Source organism: Ambystoma mexicanum, chromosome 11, assembly GCF_040938575.1.
Source record: "Ambystoma mexicanum isolate Mex_15411 chromosome 11, UKY_AmexF1_1, whole genome shotgun sequence".
In the NCBI taxonomy this organism is placed as follows: Eukaryota; Metazoa; Chordata; class Amphibia; order Caudata; family Ambystomatidae; genus Ambystoma; species Ambystoma mexicanum.
The window spans coordinates 395213008-395234080 of NC_090934.1; the positions used below are offsets into that span (position 1 = coordinate 395213008).

General features: G+C 47.1%; 1 protein-coding gene across 42 annotated transcripts in view; it reads right to left on the reverse strand.

Annotated features, from left to right (window-relative positions):
• MADD (MAP kinase activating death domain) overlaps nucleotides 1–21073 on the reverse strand; it is a 2081072-nt gene that overhangs the window by 682598 nt on the left and 1377401 nt on the right. The window lies entirely within an intron of this gene.

Here is a 21073-nt window from a genome sequence, read left to right on the forward strand (position 1 = left end):
TGGCGACTGGAAGAGGAGGTTGGAGGACCACATTTTGGAGCAGGAGGGGGAGATTGTTACATCAAGGAGAAAGGTTGGAGGAATCAGAAGGTTCAGGTAAAACATAAGGAAGAGAGGTTAGGGAAGTTCAGGATCTGGAGGAGGCCCATAAGGTGGCAAGGGTGCAACATTATGAAGTGGAAGGAGGAGAGAATAAGTAAGGCAGTGAAGTTAGGGAGCAGATGTGGAGTTGAAACATCAGGAGGGGAAAGAGGAGTGGTTCAGTAAGGAGGCAGAGACAAGGGGGAGGTGCATGATCTAGAAGAGGAGGAGAAAAGAAAACTCAAGACAAAAGGAGATGAGGTAAAGGAGGAGCGCAAGGACTGAGGACTGGGACTAGCAGGAAAATTATTTTCTGAAGAAGAGGCGGGACTAACAGTGGGTAGAGGAATGAGCTTGTGGTGGGCAGAGAAGAGGATAGGCCTGGTTCAGAGGTACGACAGTACAGGCAAAGAGGCTAGGGAACTCCAAAGCAGACATCCCTACTCGAAGACTATTGAGCCATCGACCTAATTTCCAAAATATGTGGCTTTCCTTTGGTGGGGGAGCAGCCCAATGTATCAGACTGCAGAGAACTGTTATACGAGATTTGTCGAACCAATCATTGACTGGTGGAAGAAGTTCCCTGGAGATTGTTTTTTTTTTTTGGTCACAACAGGCATGTCCTCCTAATTTGTTCCTGTTAAAATGGATTTCCAAAATCTGCCCCGTAGTAGGATTTTGGGAGGCCATCCTATTATGTCGAACAGAGAAGACCCTGAGAGGTTAACCAAACCCAATCAAGGGGAGGTAGCAGACCAGCAAGGTTTAGTCACAAGAAGGGTGTGAGATTGGTCTACGGCTACAATGAGTCCACACACAGCAACACCAGTAATTCCATTTAGACAGGTAAGTATAAATAAACAATTATTTATGAAGCCTTTAGTTTACACACCAAGCAGATGAAAATACTAGGCAACTACTGTCACGCAAAACCCTTATAAGAACACACACACATATATATATATATATATATATATGATACATTACTCACCGTAATCGTATTTATGATGCTTGTGTCTGCTTAGATTCACATGCTGTGCATAGCCCACCATCTAGTGGAAGCTGCAGAGTATTACAGTTGTTGTTTTCGAAACTCGAAAAGGGACGTCGACAGGGCGTGCCAGTAATACTATCCCTAGTGTGACGTCCACTGTACACATGATCCATCACGTGTCGAGGTACCTCAGATTGTGTTTTTTCTGACATGAGGTAGCATGAGGTGTAGCTTGAGTACAGCTATATCCAAGCAGAGACTTATCAGACAAGCTCATAAGCACCCATGTGCCTTCTCTCAGAGGGGAGGAAGAGCGCGTTGCATGTGAATCTAAGCAGATACAAGCATCAGAAATATGATTACGGTGAGTAATGTATCCCTTCTGAGGGTAGTGGAATCTGCTTAGATTACATGCTGTGCATAGATTGGCGAGCAGTGGAAGAAGGAGGTGGGACGTGAGAAGGTTCATTAGCGAATAAGTGTCTTAGAACGGCTTGTCCTACATATGTATCTGTCTTGGAATGGGTGTCAATGCAGTAGTGCTGAGTGAAAGTATGTATAGAGCTCCATGTAGCTGCTTTGCCAATACTGTCTAAAGGGACATTGCAATGAAAGCCAGCGTGGCTCCAGACAGTGTCTTATTTGAAAGGGAATAGCACAGTTGGATACGTCTGACTATCCACCTAGAGATGGCATTTTTAGAGACACAATCTCCTTCTCTGCCTGGCGCTATGGAGACAAACAGATGATCTGTTTTTTTTAGCGGTCTGGTCTCGTCTACGTAGTAGAGGACCGCCCTCCTCACATCTAGTGTGTGGAGTTTTAAGCAGAGCTCTTGGGTTCTTGGAAGAAAGCCGGTAGCTCAATACACTGGTTAACATGGAATTTTGAAATGAACTTAGGTGAGAACCTAGGGTGAGTTTGTAAAACCAGTTTGTCCATATGTATAATAAAGAAAGGATCCTGCACTGACAGCTTGGATTTCACTGACCCTTCTTATGGAAGTGGTGGCTACTAAGAAGGCAGTTTTATAAGTCAAATTTTTGAGACTAGATTTGTGCATAGGGCGGACCCATGAGCTTAGTAAGTACCACATTAAGGTGCCAACCTGGTGGTTGGTTAGAAATTGGAGGGTGGAGTCTCTTTACCCTTTCCATAAATGCCTTGACAACTGGCACTTTCCACCATGACACCTTGTTATGGAAAGTGGTGTAGGCTGATAAAGCTGCCAGGTGCACTTTAAGTGAGTTGAACACTAACCCTGGATCCAATAGGTGGAGCATATAGGTGACATTAGAAGGAGTACAATCAACTGGGTTGATTTGCTTATTCTGGCACCAAATAATGAATTGTTTCCATTTATCATAGTAACAGTACATTGCGTTAGGTTTTCTTGACTCTTTCAAGATATCCATACATCTCTGGGGTAAATTGAGATGTCCGAACTCTATGACTTCAGGAGCCATGCTGCTAAATTCATTGAGTTGGGCTGAGGCTGCACTGTTAGCCCCTCGTGCTGGGAGAGTAGGTTGTACCGGCACGGGAGTTTGATTGGATCGCACACCGCCATCTTGCATAGGTGTAGAAACCATGGTTGTCTCGCCCACATAGGATCAACTAGTATGAGCGTCATCGGTTCCCTGTGGATCTTGTTCACCACCTTCCTCATCTGATGGGTTGGTGGAAAAGCGTAGGCAAACATCCCTGACCAATTCATCCATAGGGTGTTCCCCTTGGAGCGTGGTTGGGGGAACCTGGACGTGAAGTCTGGGCATTGACGATTTTTGCTTGTGGCGAATAAGTCTATAGTTGGAAAACCCCACATGGAAAAGAGGTGTTCGACCACATTTTTGTGTAGACGTCACTCTTGTTCTTCTGGCAAGGGGTCTCTGCTCAGCGAGTCTGCCAGAGCGTTGAGTTCCCCTGCAACATGTTGAGATGCCAGGAACATCTTCCGTCTGAGTGCCAATTTCCAGATTTTCTGTGCAAGTCTGGATGGATTTGGAGAACGTGTCCCCCCCTGTTTGTTGATATAAAACATTGCTGTGGTGCTGTCTGTTTGGATCTGCACCGACAGACTTGTTAAATGGGGTTTGAATTCTTGGAGGGCTTTGAATACTGCTAGAATTTCCAGCACGTTGATGTGGTTCTGCGCCGTGGAGCAAGACCACAGACCCTGAGCTGTGTGGTGCAGGTAGTGCACCCCCCACCCAGTTAGTGAGGCACCTGTTGTGACCACTGCTTGTATCTGTGGATCGTAGAAGGGTTTCCCCTTGGTCAGATTCTCTCTCATCCACCAGCGAATATTTTCTACCAGTGTTGGCGAAACAACCACTAGATCGTCCCACTGACCGCTTGCCTGAGACCATTGTTTCACCAACCACTCCTGTATGGGACGCGTGCGCAGGCGTGCGTGGGGAACCAGGTAAATGCAAGATGCCATTATGCCTATCAAACGCATTGCTTTGCATACTCTTATCTGGCGGCCGGCCTGATAGTGTGGTATTTGCAGTAACAAGTTCTTTACTCTCTCTTCTGAGGGAAAGACTAACCCTTCCTGTGTGCCTAGAATAGCTCCTAAGAACTGTTTGGAGGTGCTGGGCACAAGGCTTGATTTTTTTCTCGTTGATCGAGAAGCCCAATTGAAAGAGGAGATTGATTGTTGCCTGAATGTTTTGTCTACAAATCAGAGGTGATTCCCCTGTTATGAGCCAGTCGTCCAAGTAAGGGTACACTGGGATTTCCTCCCTGCGCAGGTGCGCTGTCACCACCCCCAGTACCTTGGTGAATACCCTTGGAGCAGTGGCTATTCCGAAGGGCAGCACCTTGAATTGGTAGTGCTGGTTCGCTATCTTGAAACGCAAGAACCTTCTGTGCGCTGGAAACATTGGAATATGAAAATAGGCATCTTTCATATCCAGTGTTGCCATGTAATCCCCCATTTTTAGACGCGGGATTACTTCTTGTAGCGTGGTCATGCAGAACTTTTGTGGCTTGACATACTTGTTTGCAGGCCTTAAATCTAATACAGGGCGCATTGTTAGATCTTTTTTGGGCACAAGGAAGTAAGTTGAATATATACCCATGTTTACCTGGTTGGCTGGGACCACTTCTATGACGTCCTTTAATAGAAGCTCTGTAATTTCCTGTAGAAGAATCCGTTGATGTTCTTCGGAGTGTACTTTTTGTCTCGGGGGATGATCGCAAGGTTTTTGAAGAAGTTCTACACAGTAGCCCCCTGCTACCGTTGACAGCACCCATCTGTCTGAGGTAATACCCTCCCATGCGCGGGGGAAGTTGGAAATTCGTCGTCCTACTGGAGATGCATGGGAGGGTACCTGGAGCGGAATGTCACTTGCTCTGAGGTGGTGTGCCACCTCGAGCCTGGCCTCTGCCCCGAGCACCACAACCTCTTTTGTCCTCTTGGGTAGCCCTGAAAGGACTGTCCCTGGTTGGTGTTATAGGAACCCTGTCCCTGGTTGTATCCAGATCCCCTCTGGGAGTTCTGTCCCCGAAAGCGGCGAGAATTGCTGTTGCCTCTGTGCCCCGTGGGTTTGTTCGTGAGCTGGCCCAAAGACTTGAGTGTTTCATATTCGTCTTTAGCAGTTATTAGTGCGTCTTCTACCGCCTTGCCAAAGAGCACATCTTTTTCCACCGGCATATTTATTAAGGTGGCCCGTGTTTCCGGCCTGAAGCCAGATTGGCAAAGCCATGCCTGTCTTTTGATGACAGTGCCCTCAGCGATGATTCTACCCGCATTGTCTGCTGCGTCAAAATTTGACTTTAGAAGACAAGTAGACACCGCTCTACCATCTGCTGCCACCTGGGCTAATTGGGATTTAAGTGGCTCGGGTGCTGGAGAAAGTAATGCTGAAACCTCATCCCACTCGTGGCAGTTGCAACTTGCCAGAAGTGTAGCATTATTAGCGATGCAAGTCTGTTAGGCTGCAGAAGAGGCTACTTTCCTGCCCATTGCGTAAAACTTTTTGCTCTCCTTGGCTCACCAGGGAGTCCGGTCTTAACTGTCCTCTTATGTAAAGAGGGTCGGAAGGTGCAGGACTAAACATTTTTTCAACACGCGGATTAACAGCCTGTGTGAGGTTGGGTGCTTCCAAAGAAGGTTGGATTCTGCGTTGTACAGACTTCAATATTGGAATGAATTGGCCCACTGTTCTTTTATCTACCAACAATTGCTCAGCAAAGTCTCTGTCTTCTACCACCTCCTGGGTATCTATGCGAAGTGTTCTGCCGCTTTAGTTAGAACTTCATTGAGTAAAGGTTGGTTATCTATGGGGGAGTCTACTACTGGAGGATCCTGATTAATGGGTGAATCCAAGGAGTAAATGTTGGCCTCCTGGTCTGGGTCTTCATCGTCCCCCTCATAGAATTCGTCTAGGTTGTCATCCATAAATTGAGGATCAGATGTATCAATAAACAAAACATTGTCCTGTTCTTCTTCTGGACTGACTTCATGGTCATACAGATCTAGAACTCTGCCCTGAATTGGGACATCAGTACAAACCCTCTTAGAAGGAGGTTGAGACACAGGGGGTCGAGAGCTCAAAGGGGCTGAGGTTGGTGGGGTGGACTAAAGGCTTATAAGCTATTCAGGGTGTTTTTCAAAGAAGTTACCAATGAAGGACATCCTACGCATAACCCTGTTGATGTCCTCAGTGGACCAATCTTTCGAGCTTGGAAAGACAATTTCGGGCTCGGAGTCGGGAAGGCCCATGTCTTTATTAGTGGGTGAGATAAGCTCAGGCCTAGGGTCTTTAGGTTTCCCCTTGGATTTGCCTTCTGTATGGGAGGTTTTATGTGTTTTATGGTGTTTGTCCCCACCCTGGGTCCCAGAGGAGAGTGAAACTGACTTCTTGGGGCCTGACGTCTTACTAGCTGAAGAACGTCGAATTTTGTGTGTGGGGGCCGAGGTTTTGTCTGCGGACGAATGAGCCTCGGATGTCGTTTTTCGCAAGGCACCCTTGCCGTCTTTCGACGTTTTACCGTCTTTCGATGCTTTTATTTTGTCATGAGGCGATCTAGATCGAGATTGCCCAGAGGACAGGGATTCAGTTGACCGTTCACGGGGTGCCAAGCATTGTTGAGTACTTGAATCTGTTGAGTGTCAACTGGGGGTTGTGTCTTTTGTGGTGTATGTAATTGGAGCACTACCACCGCCGGGTGCAGTCCCCACAACATGGCCGCCGGCCTGTCCTACGGGGTCGGGGGCTTGCGCTTGGGTAGCGTCCGCTACTCCAGTGCCCTCGCCGTCCGAAAGTGCAGCGTCGCTGAAGGCTCCTTCCACTTCCATGGCCTCGAGTTGCCTGGCGTGGTGGGCCCAGCGCTTAGTCGAACAGTCTTTCACTGTCTTAGGCTTGAAGAGCCTACAGGCTCGACAAGACGTCTCAACGTGATCTCTCGGGAGACACAAGTTGAACACGAGATGTTTGTCTACCCAGGGTAACTTACGGTTGCACTTAGGGCAAAACTTAAACGGGGTGTTCTCCATAATACTGGGTAAGGGTGGCAGCTGGGCGAACAAAGTGTAGGAAGGTGAGAATATACATTCTACAAATGGCCTCCTAACAATGGCCTCCCCCCTCTCTCCCTACTGTGTGGGCCCCGAGGCCCGTGGCGGCCTTCCAAGGCCATTCGGTCCGTTGCAATGATTTTCGACGGTAGTCTTCTTCCCGATTCTTCGGCGTAGTGTAACAAAGTCGAAGAAAGGATAGAAAGATAAATTATCTTAATTTAACAAAGCCAATGGCTAATTTGCCGAAAGGAACTCCGCTATATGCGTCCGTGTAGCATGACGAAAAAAAACAATCTGAGGGACCTCGACGCGCGAGGGACCATGGGTACAGTGGACGTCACACTAGGGATAGTATTACTGGCACGCCCTGTCGACGTCCCTTTTCGAGTTTCGAAAACAACAACTGTAAAACTCCGCAGCTTCCACTAGATGGCGGGCTATGCACAGCATGTGATCTAAGCAGATTCCACAAGCCTCAGAAATAAATAAATATATATATACACACACACACACACACACACACACACACACACACACACACATTCATCTTTAGGAGATATAAAGTAGCATACAATGACCAGTGTAACACAGATAAGTAATCAGATACATAGACATAGATGGTACTCTTCAGAATAATCACAAAACAGTCCCACAATCTTCTAAAGTAGAACCCTAAGATGGTTTGCGCCCAAAAGTCAAAATATTCACTCTTCAAGTTCCGGTAGGTTTATACAGAGTTTTACAGTGCCAGTGGTTATCATCAATATAGACAAGAATAGGTCTGTGTTAGGTATCCCAGACAGCTGAAAGGACCTGAGCGAAAATCCACACTCTTTTGCTTCTTTTTAATTATTCTATTCCAGTCTATCATTTGAATTTTTGAAAAGATACTCCAAAAGGTTGTATACATTTTCACAAAATTATTCTCTTTATTCAAAAAGACTATTCACTTAGACAGGCCTGTTGCATCATCTATGATATGGTATGATATGGCATTTATAACACGCGTATACACAAGTGTTTCAAGGCGCGACGCGGCAATAGAGGGGGAACAGAGGGAAGACAGAGACAACGATTCTACTAGGCCAGGTGTCATTCAGATCGCGCAAGTGTGCGGGTGAGGGGGCAAGGGGAGAAGTGTGGGGGGGAGGGAGTGGGGACAGTGCAGTACATGGGATAAATAGAATAAATAAAAACAATTAGTAAAAGTACGGGCAGCTGGTGGCAAGTGCAAGGGTAAGTGCAGACATCAGGTGTAAAGTGCTGGTAGGGGACTGTAGGGATACGGAAAACAGTCCCCCAGTGCGGGGGTTGCCAGGGAGGCAGTGCAGGTGTGCAACTGGCGGGGGAGGGGTCCTGGGCATGAGATCAGAGGGTGGCCAGGTAACCAGTGCAGTTTCAGTTTCAGCCAGGAATTCAGTAGGGGAGAGGAGAGAAAGCAGAAGCAAAGAAGAAGGTTTTGAGGTGCTTCCGGAACCAGAGATGGTTCTCAAGTTTCAGGGAAGTTGTTCCAGAGGGAGGCCCCAGCCGAAGAAAGATCTACCACCAACTCGTTGCTTGGAGAAGCGACTGACCCTGAGGGAGTTGGAGGTGGATGCGCGAAGAGCTTGAGCAGGAAGATTATTAGGAAGAGAGAGTTGAAGGTATTGAGGCCCCAGAAGGCCTTGTGGACAATGCAGAGGATTTTTAACTTAATCCTTGCAGCCACTAGGAGCCAGTGCAGAGATTTCAGTCCTGGAAAGATACGATCCCTGGGCTTGAGGCCAAGGATAAGTCTTGCAGTCCTGTTCTGGTTGAGTTGCAGAGGGAGGAAAGTAGAAGCAGGCATATTTAGAAAGAGGATGTTGCAATAGTCAGGCCTAGAGAACCAGAGCTCTGGAGACAGTGAGCTTCTGGGGGAAGGAGAGGTATTGGGTCCTGACTTCAATGTTTAATTTGTTTTGAGTCTTATGTCCTCTGTATCTGTATGACTACATCTGAGATAAGTTATTTCACCACAAAAGAAAAAGGTATGAAATATTCTCAGAATTGATTTTATTGGATATACAGAATATGTTTATGCTTAATTAAAAAAATGCTTAATTAAAAAAATGTAAAGCATAAGGTAATGGAAATATCAGAAATACAACAAATGTATTTACAGTAATACAGATACAAAGGGCATAAGACTCAAAGCAAATTAAACATTGAAGGCAGGACCCAATACAGAGAAAATAAGAAGTTGGCCATGATGCAAAGGTAAATCAATGCCAAAAATGATATTTTATAAAAAAAAATTACTATTACTAAGTGTGACCAAAATGCATTGGACGTGTAATAGATGATGCAACAGGCCTGTCTAAGTGAAAAGTCTTTTGAATAAAGACAATCATTTTATTTTATGAAAATGTATACAAGCTTTTGGAATCTCTTCAAAAATTCAAATGAAAAGACTGGAATTGAATAATTAAAAAGAAGCAAAACATGGTGGATTACCACTCAGGTTCTTCAAGCTGTCTGGGATACCTAACTCGGACCTATTCTTGTAATAATTTCCAACCATCCCACCGTTTAAAAGGGGTGGGATCTGGCGACAGGACCAAATAATCAATAAACTATGATCAATAGAGTCACACAAAGTTAAATAAAGTTTAGATCAAGACTCAAGTCAATCCCAACACACTGCGATGGGCCTATGGAGGGATCCTTAATCCAGGTTGACCACCAAAGTTCAGGTCAGAGTGAGTTAGGGTCAGGCCTTTACACCCTTGTTACCCTGTGGGAGATGTGTGGGTGGAGCAACAGGTATGTAGACTTACTCCCCTGGCTCAGAGTTCTCCGGTTTCCAGTTGTGGAGGCTCCAGACTTAGCTGCAGGCTTGTTCTTCGGTCTTGGTCGCATTTGCGACGGTCGTCTAGTGAGAAGAGATACTTTGTTTAGTAGGATTTAGTTTCGGTCGGTTGCGGTACTTAGGAATCGGTTCCAGACAGTTTCCTCTAGAAGACCCAAACGAAGATAGATGAAAGCGTCTGTGGGACAGATGGCCATGGGACACCTCAGGGGCACAAAGACAAGAGTCAACAAAAGGCACCACGGTCAGCCGGCGGGCAGGCGATCCTGCGGCAAACATAGGAGCAGGCTCTCACAGCTTCCCGCAGTGTAAGAGAGCTGAAAATGTAGGAGCAGGCGACTTGTGGCAAAAGCTGAAGATCTGCAAAGTTCCAAAGCTCTACTGAGAATGGAGACCGCTGCAGAGAGGTAGCTCAGAAGAGAGCTGGTCAGTCCACTGGTTGGTCCAGGGACACTTCTGAGGGCTCAGCAGGAATGGATCCTTGAGCAGGGGTCAGGAGTAGTTGTTTCCATTGGTCAGGGGTTAAAGCACTAACAAAGCCCTTCTTGAGAGCAGGACAGGTGATCTGATGAACGGTTGCAGGAGCCCTCCTTTATCCAAAATCCTGGCTGGGAGCAGGCCCATGGTAAGGCTCTGCACATTCAAACAGCCTGGGGCTATACAAACACGAATAGCCACTGGTCACCACATTTGCCCAGCAGTAGACATTCAGGGACTAGAGATGTTGATTAGTGGCTCTAGACAGTCCTAGACCCCTTCTCCGACTCAAATACACACACACAACCACCCCTTAAGCGCACAAAAGACATCTTTCTCAGGGAAAGGGATTTCCATATAAAGCATTTCCTGACCTTAGAAGGAAGGAAGGCGGCCAAATAATATGGCCAAGCAAAGAACCTTGTGGCACGGACATCTTAGGGCGCTATCCACCTTTAGCAGTCATTTGCAGTAAATCCAAAGTGCACAAGTAAAATAACACAAACAGTAAAATTATCACAGCCGCCACCAGCTAGCCTTAGGCACATTGTAAAAGTAACCAAAAAGGCATTATACAAGTAGATAGAACGATACAATGGACCTCAATACAAGTTAGCCAGTCCGAATATAACTGTGGCGGTAAAACCGTACCAGCACCGTTTTCCGGACTGGCTAACTACAAGTTATGTGGCCGTGTAGTGTTACACCCGCCAAGTCTGACCTGGCCGGCGTAACGCCACCGCCCGCAGAAACACCATTACCACATGGTGCCGGTGTTTCCACTTCTCCATTCCCGTGGAGTCCTATTGGACTCCATGGGAATGGGGATTTACAGAATGCCGGCTCCGGAATTACCGGATCACTGGGGCTGTAATGCCCCAGTGATTCCGGCAAGTCCGGAGCCGGTAAGTCCCCACGGGACCGGTGGCAGCATGCCGGTTTTACCGGCACGGCTACTGCCGGAATCGTAAATAGGCGCAAAGCATCCTAACTGCACTTCAGTGTAAGCTGATGCATGCAAACAATCCAATAATTCAAAAACCGAGACATAGGGCCTGATTCACAGAAGCGTTTTATAATGGTGCAGTCCCATAGGAAAAAGTTCTGCGAATCAGGCCCATAGTCTTCTCAGTACTGATAGTCTTAGGGACTAGACAGTTTGCCCATAAGAAGGAGCAAAACAGGCAATGAAAGTAAAACAGAAGGCTTTATTTACCTCAAAAAAGTCAGGTCAGGGATCAAAACAAGCAAAATGAAAGGGCGTCCTATAGAAAACTATGGAGGAAAAGTTGCAAATAGAAAATCTTTCTTAACAGTTGCTGATAGAGCCAGAGTAAAAAGAAAATTAAACATTAAGATACAAGGTCCTCCACACTTACCGTGGCTAATGAAAGCAAAAAAAGAAAGGTAGCAAATTCTTTCTTTCTTTTTTTAAATATTATTGCTTTATATCAGATCTTGGCCATTCGAACATGTCAACCTGTGCACTGCGCTGTGCTTTAGTGCATGAAATCTAGATCTAGAGGACGATCCATGCCTCCACGATGTTGGGATACTGGTCTAGTCCGAGGGCAGGCAGAGTGGAAGAACCCCTTTGTGCCAAACTGAGATATGATTGTCTCATTATTAGTGTGCATGTCACTTTCTCAGAAGCGCGTGGCAAAGAAGCCTCACACAAATATTTGTGGTACTGGGACAGCTCAAGTACTGTATGTGGATGACAGGATAAACTCGGACCTCCAAGGAGGTACAGAGAAGAGCCAAGAGATCAAGCAAAAGGTAGGGACGAGGCAAAGCAGGAAAACAAGGGGAGAAAGGGAAAGCAGAACACAAGTGAAGAACAGGGAGCCAGGTTAAACAGGAAGATTGGTATGCAGAGAAAAGGCAGCAGACGAAGGGATAACAGGCTTGGCACAATCAGCATCACCTCCAAAAGGCTGAAGGAGGATTGCAACCCAAGGTTTCACAGAGGTGCCAGAGCTTTTACATGCTTTGGCGTGAAAACGAGACTCTGCGAGTGGAAACAGACTATGCTTTCTAAAGCATGCATGCATGGAACCGGGACACCGAACCTCTAACCGTGCACACAGTGTAAAATTTGGTGGGCCGTATAAGAGAAGGATTCTGCCTTTTGGTTTTATAGTAGACTTGCAGAATCCATCCACCTCCCTTAAGGTGTGTATCTCATGGTCATTCAAACATCTTTTTAGAAACGTTCTCTAAATATCAGCATAACATGGCAAATAAACATGAAGCGCTGCACACTTTCTTCTACTCCTTGACAGCACAGGCAGTCCCCCACAGATGATGGATTTCCAAAATCCCATATATTTTATTACTGCTAAATCTCTGAATCTCAATTTAATAGAATACGTCCCAAACTTGGCTCTATAATATCCAAATAGTTCCCACATTACAAAAAGTCTATTTTCAAGATAATATAAACAACCTATTCTTGCTAATATCTCTTAATTCTGCCTCTAAACAATATCTTTAATTCTACTGGGAGCGTCCCATACACCATTCTGATTTAACTGCCTAGTTGCACTCTGTAACTGATTTCACCATTGAATAAAGCTCCTGGGATGGATAGAACTGTAGTCACAATTCTCAGGTACGGACCAAGTTGTGAATTACACCAGTCTAATCCAACAACAATTTGGTCACGGCACAATAATCTCATCAATGAATTTGATGTCAACCTCCATGCAACAGGAACATTTGGAGCACCTAATGGTAAACCCAAAATCTTTTTTAAGTAAGGTTTTCCATTGTCCTTAGTTGTTTACAATTTAAATATTCCCACATTTTTGCACCATAAACACACAATGGCATAGTCTTAAACTACATACACGTCTACTGCAGCCCTAATACTTTTATCACCATATTTTATTGCAAACTTGCTAATGACCACCGTACTCCATTCTAGCTGACGTTTGCTTCTTATCAAATGATCTTTCCAGGATCCAGATTTATTAAACCTTAGTCCTAGATAGTGTGAGGGGTCAGTAATGCAGGGCGGAAAACTGCTCGTGTGTTTCTCAGAATGTAGCACTTTATTAAAAGAAAAGGGTGCAAATAAATCCTTGCTAAACCTACTCTATCAGGGAGTTCCGTGCCTAGTCTAAGAACTAAGGGGATCACTCCAAACAAACAACACTGGCCCTCACATTAAACAACAACATTAAAGTAAATCAGATCCAACATAAATGAGTGAATACCAAACAACCAGTAATTCGGATGAACTTCATCTGTCTTGGGTAAATCCCTTCCCCAGGATGGATTGTTTAGAGTCAATTTTTCCAAATGTTCAAAAAGGAAAGGAAAGTCTTGAACCAGTTCTTGTAAATTCCAAATGAAACAAAAGTTAACAAAACAAAAATCCACTGGTAACACTTCTTCAGCTTTCAGCTGAAATGTTCCCCTTCCAATTCCAGCCAGGAAAACAGCACATATGGTAATCCTGGATATCCGCTTTCCGAGATTGTTTTCCACAGTTCAAAGAATAAATGAATAACTCCAGTCTCAACAACTGTCCAAGTATGTATGACCTCTGCAGGGTCTTTGGTAGCATTGTCAGGATGCTTCTTACAGTGTTGCTTTCCTCTTGACAAACACCCTTCTACTTCTGTTACTGTGGGAACAGACTCCTTGACTCCACAGTATGCTACTGCTTCAACCACCTTGAATGTAACATCCACTGACAAAATGATGCACAACCACAGTTTAGGTAGTTCTTCTTCAACTTTGTACTTCATGATTGTTGGGCAATTTAAAGACCAGACGCTTCGACCTCCACAGGTAGGCCAGGCACGCTTTTTTCATATATTATTAAAAAAGGGCAGCCTCTTTGCCTCTTCTGTCTGCCTGACTGCCACCAGTATAACCTGCATTTGATTCTAGACTGCCTTCCTCTAAGTTTTAACAGCCTCAGCATTACAGACTGTTGACTTAATCTTCTTACAGGCACCCAGCTTCCTTCCCCAGCTTCATTTGCACCTTCTTGGTTCCAGTAGCTACCCCGAAGCTGTATTGCCACATTCCCAGCTTTGGATAACAATTTCACACCTGTATCAGAGAACACTGGGCCTTTAACAACTTTAACAACCTCAGACTTCAAGTGGATTTATTTAAACAGAGCTGGTTTCACTCTAGAAAGGGGTTGCCTCTTGGCTTGGATAATGCCTGTTCTCGTCAGTTCAATAACTTCTACATGTATTAAATACTTTTTCTTGATGTTACAAGGCTCAATCTTCAAAAGAGAATCAGATTTAGCTACACATGACCACTCTTTAAGGCAGACCTTTAACTTTAAAGAACTGTAAGTCATTGTATTCCCACTTTTTAACACAGAGATAGGCTCCGACTCAGGTCGGGAACTACAATTGTTTACACCCAACCGCTCTTTGATGTAATAAGTATTGTAACAATTTGTGGAAGTCTGCTTTAAGGTTCAGAGTGATTTGAAAAGCGTTCCACTTCTTAATTGGAGACACGCGACCACTACGGTAATGTTAAACAGTTTAACAATGGGAAATGAAAAGCTTTTCTTTATACGCCATTACTCCGACTTGTATTAGAAGTGCTTGTGATACATTTCCATAGTCCGCAGGACTCTTCACAACCACCAACAGTTTCTACTCGCTCCCACTCTTACGCAGGTTTATATAGAGCTGGTAACTGTTACCAGCAAGGATTTCAAAGTGAACCTGACCACGGAACTTCACTCACCGGCTCCAGGAACCCTGCAGCTGTGGGTTGCTTCCCATACCCAACCTCTTCTCCTTCTGCTACTATTTTAGGCACACTTAGGACCCACACCCCTCTGCAGCATTGGTGTCTCTGGGCCAGCCTGGTCAACGGGGAGCCTTCTTCACTCCTATGTCCCTCCACATGCTGCAGCACCATCAGAGCTCTGCAATAACAGCCACTAGGCGCACCTGGGAATACTTTCAATCTCAGCACGGTTCCCTCAGTGCAGCCACGGTAAGGCAGGGTTTGTGAACACAGGACCCTCGCAGAACTTGCAGGTGAAATTTGCTTTCCTTGGGTCCCAGCGTCCCTTAAGTGCTTACACTTCCTCATGAACGGCCGGCCTCGTGCTGTTCTCCTTGTACCAAATCTGCCTCGGCCACGCCGGTGCGATGAGGATCATCCTGCACCGGGACCGTCTGAGTTGACTGATGAGTCGCAGAAGCAACAGTGGGAATGCGTAGAGAAACAGGCCGTCCCAGGGGCATGAGAACGCATCTCCCATGCTCCCCTGCTGGGGAAACCTGCTGGCGAACCTCCGGCACTTGGTGTTCATCGCCGTCGCAAACAGATCGATCTGGGGATCGCCCCATCGTCGAAACAGCAGGTCCACCTGATCCTGCCGAAGCTCCCACTCGTGGCAAGAGCGCAGCTCCCTGCTGAATGAGTCGGCAACAGTGTTCTTCACTCCTCCCAGATGAAAGGGTACCAGGAGCATCCTTTCGGCGATGGCCCAGTGCCATAGATCCTGCGCCACCATGTTGAGTCTGGCTCCCAGGAACTGAGCGTCCTGAGATGGCTCCAAGCAGGACTTTGCACAGTTTATCGAGAACCTCAGTTCCGTGAGCAAGCGGAGGGTCCTCGCTGTGTGTTCGACGCCGAGTTCCTTTGACTTCGCTCAGATGAGCCAATCGTCCAGAAAGGGGTAGACGTGGATCCCCTTCAGGTGCAGCCGCGCCGCCACCGGTGCCAGGCACTTGGTGAAGACCCTTGGGGCCGACTTCATGCCGAAGGGAAGGGCCTTGAATTGGTAGTGCCGCCCATGGACCACGAAGCGCAGAAACTTTCGATGTCCCTTGTGAATGGGGATGTGGAAATATGCATCCACCAAGTCCAGCGACGATAGGAAGTCGCCTTCCTCCAGCTGTTCCAGCACGTGCTGAAGGGTGACCATCCGAAACTTCTGGGATTTTATGTATTTGTTGAGGCGGCAAAGATCTAGAATGGGTCGCCAACCGCCAGTCTTCTTTCGGACGAGGAAATACTGCGAGTATACTCCTGAGCCTCTTTGGGACAAGTTCTATTGCACCCTTTTTTAGCATTACTCGCACCTCCAGCAGAAGCTGCGGAATGTGGTTTTCTTTCCTGGTCTCAGGTGGGAAACGGGGACACTTCCCTTGGAACTCCAGAGTGTGTCCGTGGGCCAGGGCATCCAGCACCCAACAGTCAGTGGAGATGGATTTCCATACGCTGTCGAAGTTCGCCAGCCGGCCTCCCACCAGGGTGCGCGGGTGGGGGCCCGACCTCACGGCCTGTTCAGTCCTGCTTCGCCAAGGCCTTACCACCTTGGGCCCCTTGGCGACGATGACGATGCCCTCCGGCAGTGTTGTGGCCTCTGTAGGCTTCCTGGGACGAAGAACGGGGCGCTTGACGGTATGAAGAAGAGCTGCCATCGAATCCTTTGGAGGCACCTTGTGACTTGCCTCCAGAGGGCCGAAAGGACGGCCATCGTTGATGGAGCGTGCACAAGGCAGGGGCCGTCTTGGTGTCTGCCTTGATGGCCTGCAGTGACTCGTCCACTGCCGTGCCGAACAAGTTGTTCCTGTCGAAATGCATGTCCAGTACCCTCGCCTGTACGTCTTGAAGGAAGTCGGTGGCCCTGAGCCAACCACGCCGGCAAAGGCAAACGCTGTTGCCCATCTGGTGGAAGCCGGTGTCTGCGATGTCCGTGGCTACCATGATGGCGTGTGGTCCGAAGCCACCTCGCCTTCTTGAAAGATTTCAAGGGCCTCCGTCCTCTTGTCGTCTGGGAGGAAGTCCAGGAGGGGGGTGATTTTAAACCCCAGCTCCCTATCTTAGCGGGCCACGATAGCGAGAGTGTTGCCCGCCTTCATGGTCGTCGCCGCCGACGAGATGACCCGACGTCCCATGGTGTCCAGCTTCTTCCCCTCGCCGTCCGGCGGGGAAGTGGAAGCCGATGCTGTCGCCCCTGCAGATTTCTTCTTGGCCGCGGCGGAGACCACCGAGTCCGGGGACGGCTGCGCTCTGAGGCACATAGGTGCAGAGTCTGGAACCCCGTACTTCTTCTCGTACCGATCTCTCTTCGCTGGGGCCGAGGATGGGTTCTTCAGGAGGGCCAGCCCTTCGCCCAGATGTCGTCCAACAGCAGGACCGAGAGCACTGTCTTACTCTTGGCGTCTCGTCACTGATAATGAATCCCTCCTTCTTCTGCTCTTCGGGGCATAGCTGAAAAAGCTCTGAGGCCCTGACGATCATGGCGTGAAATGAGCCAATTTCGTCGGGAGGAGAAGTCCGGGGTGGGGGCGACGGGAGATCAGTTCCGTCGTCGCCGCCATCATCCGTCCCCATCGGCGCCGTCTCCGTCTCGTCCCTCGGTGGAGGGGATGGAGGTGAAGGATGGCAGGGTGGGTGGACCTGCCTCCGCTTGCATGGAGGGCTTCCTGATGGTCCAGGCGCTGATGGATTGTCCGCCAGAGGCAAAGGCATCCTTGTCCTTATTTCTGAGCACAGGGTGTGCAGGACTAGTAAGATGCCCTCTGACCTGTCTGTCGGTGGTGGCAGCGGTTGCGACGGGATCGTTGGCAGCGGCGTGGTGTCCTCCGGCTCCTTGTCGACCTGCCGTTCCTCGTCGCTCTCCACATCCGCCTCGTCGGGGTCCTTCCCGTAGGATCTGACCTCGACGAACTTCTTGTCAAGAACTGACTTGAGGCCTGAAAGTTCGTCCTCGGAGGAGATATCCGATTCCCTCCGGGTGGGAAGGAAAACTCTTGGCTTGGTCGGGGGCCCTCTCCACTGGGGCCACCTCTGTGGTCTTCGCCACGGACGCTACCACTCCCTCAATCGAAGCCTTAGCCTGGTGGATCTAGGCCTTCACGACCTTAGGCGCGTCTGAGGACTTAACCGTGCGGGGAGGGCCACTGCCTCACTCCCCCTTGGCTTTCTCCATCAGGGCCGACCGGGCCTTCTCCAGAAGCTTACCTGGGTTGTCCGGCTTCCTTTTCGTCAAGCCGGAGCGTTGGCTCGTGGTTGACGGCGTCAGCGATGCTGCGCCCGGCCTGGCAGCCGCGGAGCCCGTGCCAACGGCGCTCCCGGTGCCCGTGGACTTGCGGTGCTTTGCCTTATGTTGGGCCCCCGTCGCCGGAGCACCCTCAATGGTCTAAGAAGACCGCTCAGATTTTCTCTTGGGAGAAGTATGTTGCCGGGGCTCACCTCCCGCCGGGCTCTTCGTCTCCAGCCAGTCAGCGAGTCGCTTGTGATGGTCCTTCATGGTACAGAAGGACATGTCCTTGCAGAACGCACAGGCCTCCTCCACGTGTGGTTTGTCTGCGTGCAGGCAGTAAAGGCACCGGGAGTGCCCATCCTCCTTGAAGACGTTATGTAGTGCACATCCTGGGCAGATACTCCTTTGTCTTCGGCCATGACCATGAGGGGTAGGCCTCAAAGATCTTCTGGAATACTCCAAGAAGAGAAATTCGCCCTTGAGGGGCGTAGAGATTTCCAAAAACGGGTCCCTGTTAATCGGAAGATGAATCAGTGGAGCTTGAGGCTCAATTTGACCGAAAAAATAAGAGTAAAATCTTTGGAAAAACGCAATATGCAGTAAAAGCTTGAAAGCTAAGCACGAGGACTCCCAAAACTTGAACGTGCGGTAAAAATCTAAAGATGGATGCCAGAGGAGGGGCTTAAGTAGAGGGCAGTCATTGGCTGGGGCGCTATGACCCAGAGACCAGTGATTGGTTATTAGGAGAAAGACAGTTCAGAAACAAAACTGAAACTGATTTTTTTCTCTTTACCGAGGATTGCCAGCCTGACGACAGGGAATATTCATGAGCATGTGAATCCATGCTTGAGACCTTGCATTTATTGTATTGCCATTTCTTGTGAGACCCTTGTCTGCAGCGCACTCCTTAAGCAACTCAATTTGTATTTTTAAAAACATTTTATTTGGGATTTATAAAGCGCTTTAAACCAAAGCGCTGTACATAGATCATTAAAAATGGTACAGAAAAATTAGAATACTGGCGAGAATAAAACAGAAATCAACCTTGTATATCAGTTTGCAGTAAATAGGTCTTCAGTGAGGAATGTAATAGAGAGGATGACAAGATAGAGCGAAGAGAAAGTGGAGAGAATTCCAATGAAAAGGAGCTAACAAAGTGAAAGAACGAAAACAGGAATTAGCACATGGAGGACGGGAGACTGCAAGAAGAAATTGTGACAGAGCAGAGAGAAAGAGTAGAGATATAAAAAGAAACAAGAGAAGAAAGAAAGGTTGGTGCAAGACTATAAAGAGATTTAAAGACTAGACACAGAAAATTAAATTTAAGGCAAGAACGGAAAGAAAGTCAGTTGAGAGTAGAGAGAGAAGAAACAATCAAATCATGCAGAGAAAGAAGATGACAAATAGAAGCACTAAAGACAGATTTCAGTGAGGCAAGACGTGAAAGAGGAAGACCAAACGGAGACCTGAACAATAGACATGTCGAGAGAAAATTACGGAAGAGATCAGGAGTTTTGTTGCGTCGAAAGTTAAAAAAGGACAAGCTTTACAGATATTGTACAAGTGATAACAACAGGCAAAAGAAGATAAGGAGATGTGATGAGCAAAAGATAGATCAGAATCACAATAGAGTCCCAAATTTGCCGTTTAAGTCCTATAGGTGAATTTGAAAGGCAAACTGCATTATCTTTCTTTATAGTGCATGTGTGCTTTTCACAGGGACTCCGGTTGGTCCGATGGTACAAACAGATGAAAGTTTAGAGGATGTGGAATGTAAAGGGTTGAAGGGAATATAATGAGGGAGAGCAAAACATAGGGGGGGAATGTGAACGGAAGGAAAATGGACAGAAAAATAAATGACGCAAGTTTGAGGTGTGTTGCACATTTGGAGGAATGCATACCATAGTCAGCTCTTAGCTACTCAAAAGGAACCAATCAATTTCAGTGCAGCACAGTAATAAGTTTAGTTTATTGTGTGCTTGTTAGGCACTTATTAAGAATTAGCAGCACACCCAACAATTAACCCCCTCCCGCGCCCTCCAAGCCACACCATATCCAAACGAACTATTGGAAGAGAGAAAATGCAATACACAATCAAACATTAAATCAGAATGTACACAGGTGTGTTGTATTTCAGCAGGAAAATGTGCATTAAGCACAAACACACAGTTCAGATCTTATTTTTCTTTAAAAACAACTTTTTAGCCATATTTGTGCAGATTCCTCATTAAATCGAAAACATGCGAAGATCATTCTTCAGAACACATTTTTAGCTGTGTATCTCCAGCCCAAGAGATCCTTAAGTACCACTGCAAAAATGGGCTGTCCAAAGCAGTCCATTGATCACTAGAGGGGGATGGAGGCAAATGGTCAAACCATACAGTTTGGTCAGTAGGACTGCCACTCAGCCTAGACTACCCATCCGCAAAGGTAGTGAGAGGGAGAGTGCAGGGACCAGCACAGTTCTAAACCAATTAGAACCAATATGGAGGTTTCCATGTGGGCTTATTATGAGCCCACATGGCCAATACACCCATTTTGAGCATACATTGTGGTTGCCCAGAACAATGGAAGCCTTAACAACACAAAATGGCTGAGAGCAGCATTTAAAAAACAAATGTATTGCCTCACCTACGGCGACCAAAAAGATACACTGGGCTACAAATGCAATGAAATTGCGTGCCCCACTGGTGAAGTAAAACAAAAGTACAGCTGACACCAACCAAACTCCCCAAAAACCAAATGTAGTGATATCTATTTACAAAAAGGCAAAAATGTGGTGCCTGAATGGCCTTAATGGTGACCAAATACCATCTACCTTAAGAAAGGCAAAAGGGTTGCAATTGCAGGAGGACTTCAGGAGACGCTACTCTGGCCACCTAAGATAGGTCAGTGGTCCAAAAATACTAGGAGAAAAAAGCAAAGAGTTGGGAGGCCTTATAAAGTGGCCCCAGAATACCCAGGAATTCTGTTTAAACAGGGCCTTTACCACTATCATTCCTGTGGGTTAAAATGGCTGTTCCCTTTTGTTGCAACCCCTTGCCTGTAAGTGTAGGGTGCTGACCATCCATTCTAGGACCTACCATACATAACAGGAATGTGTTGCCTTTTTAGGACAGTATATTAGTGTGCAGACCCTGGTAAAATATACCTTCTTTGTTAATCTCT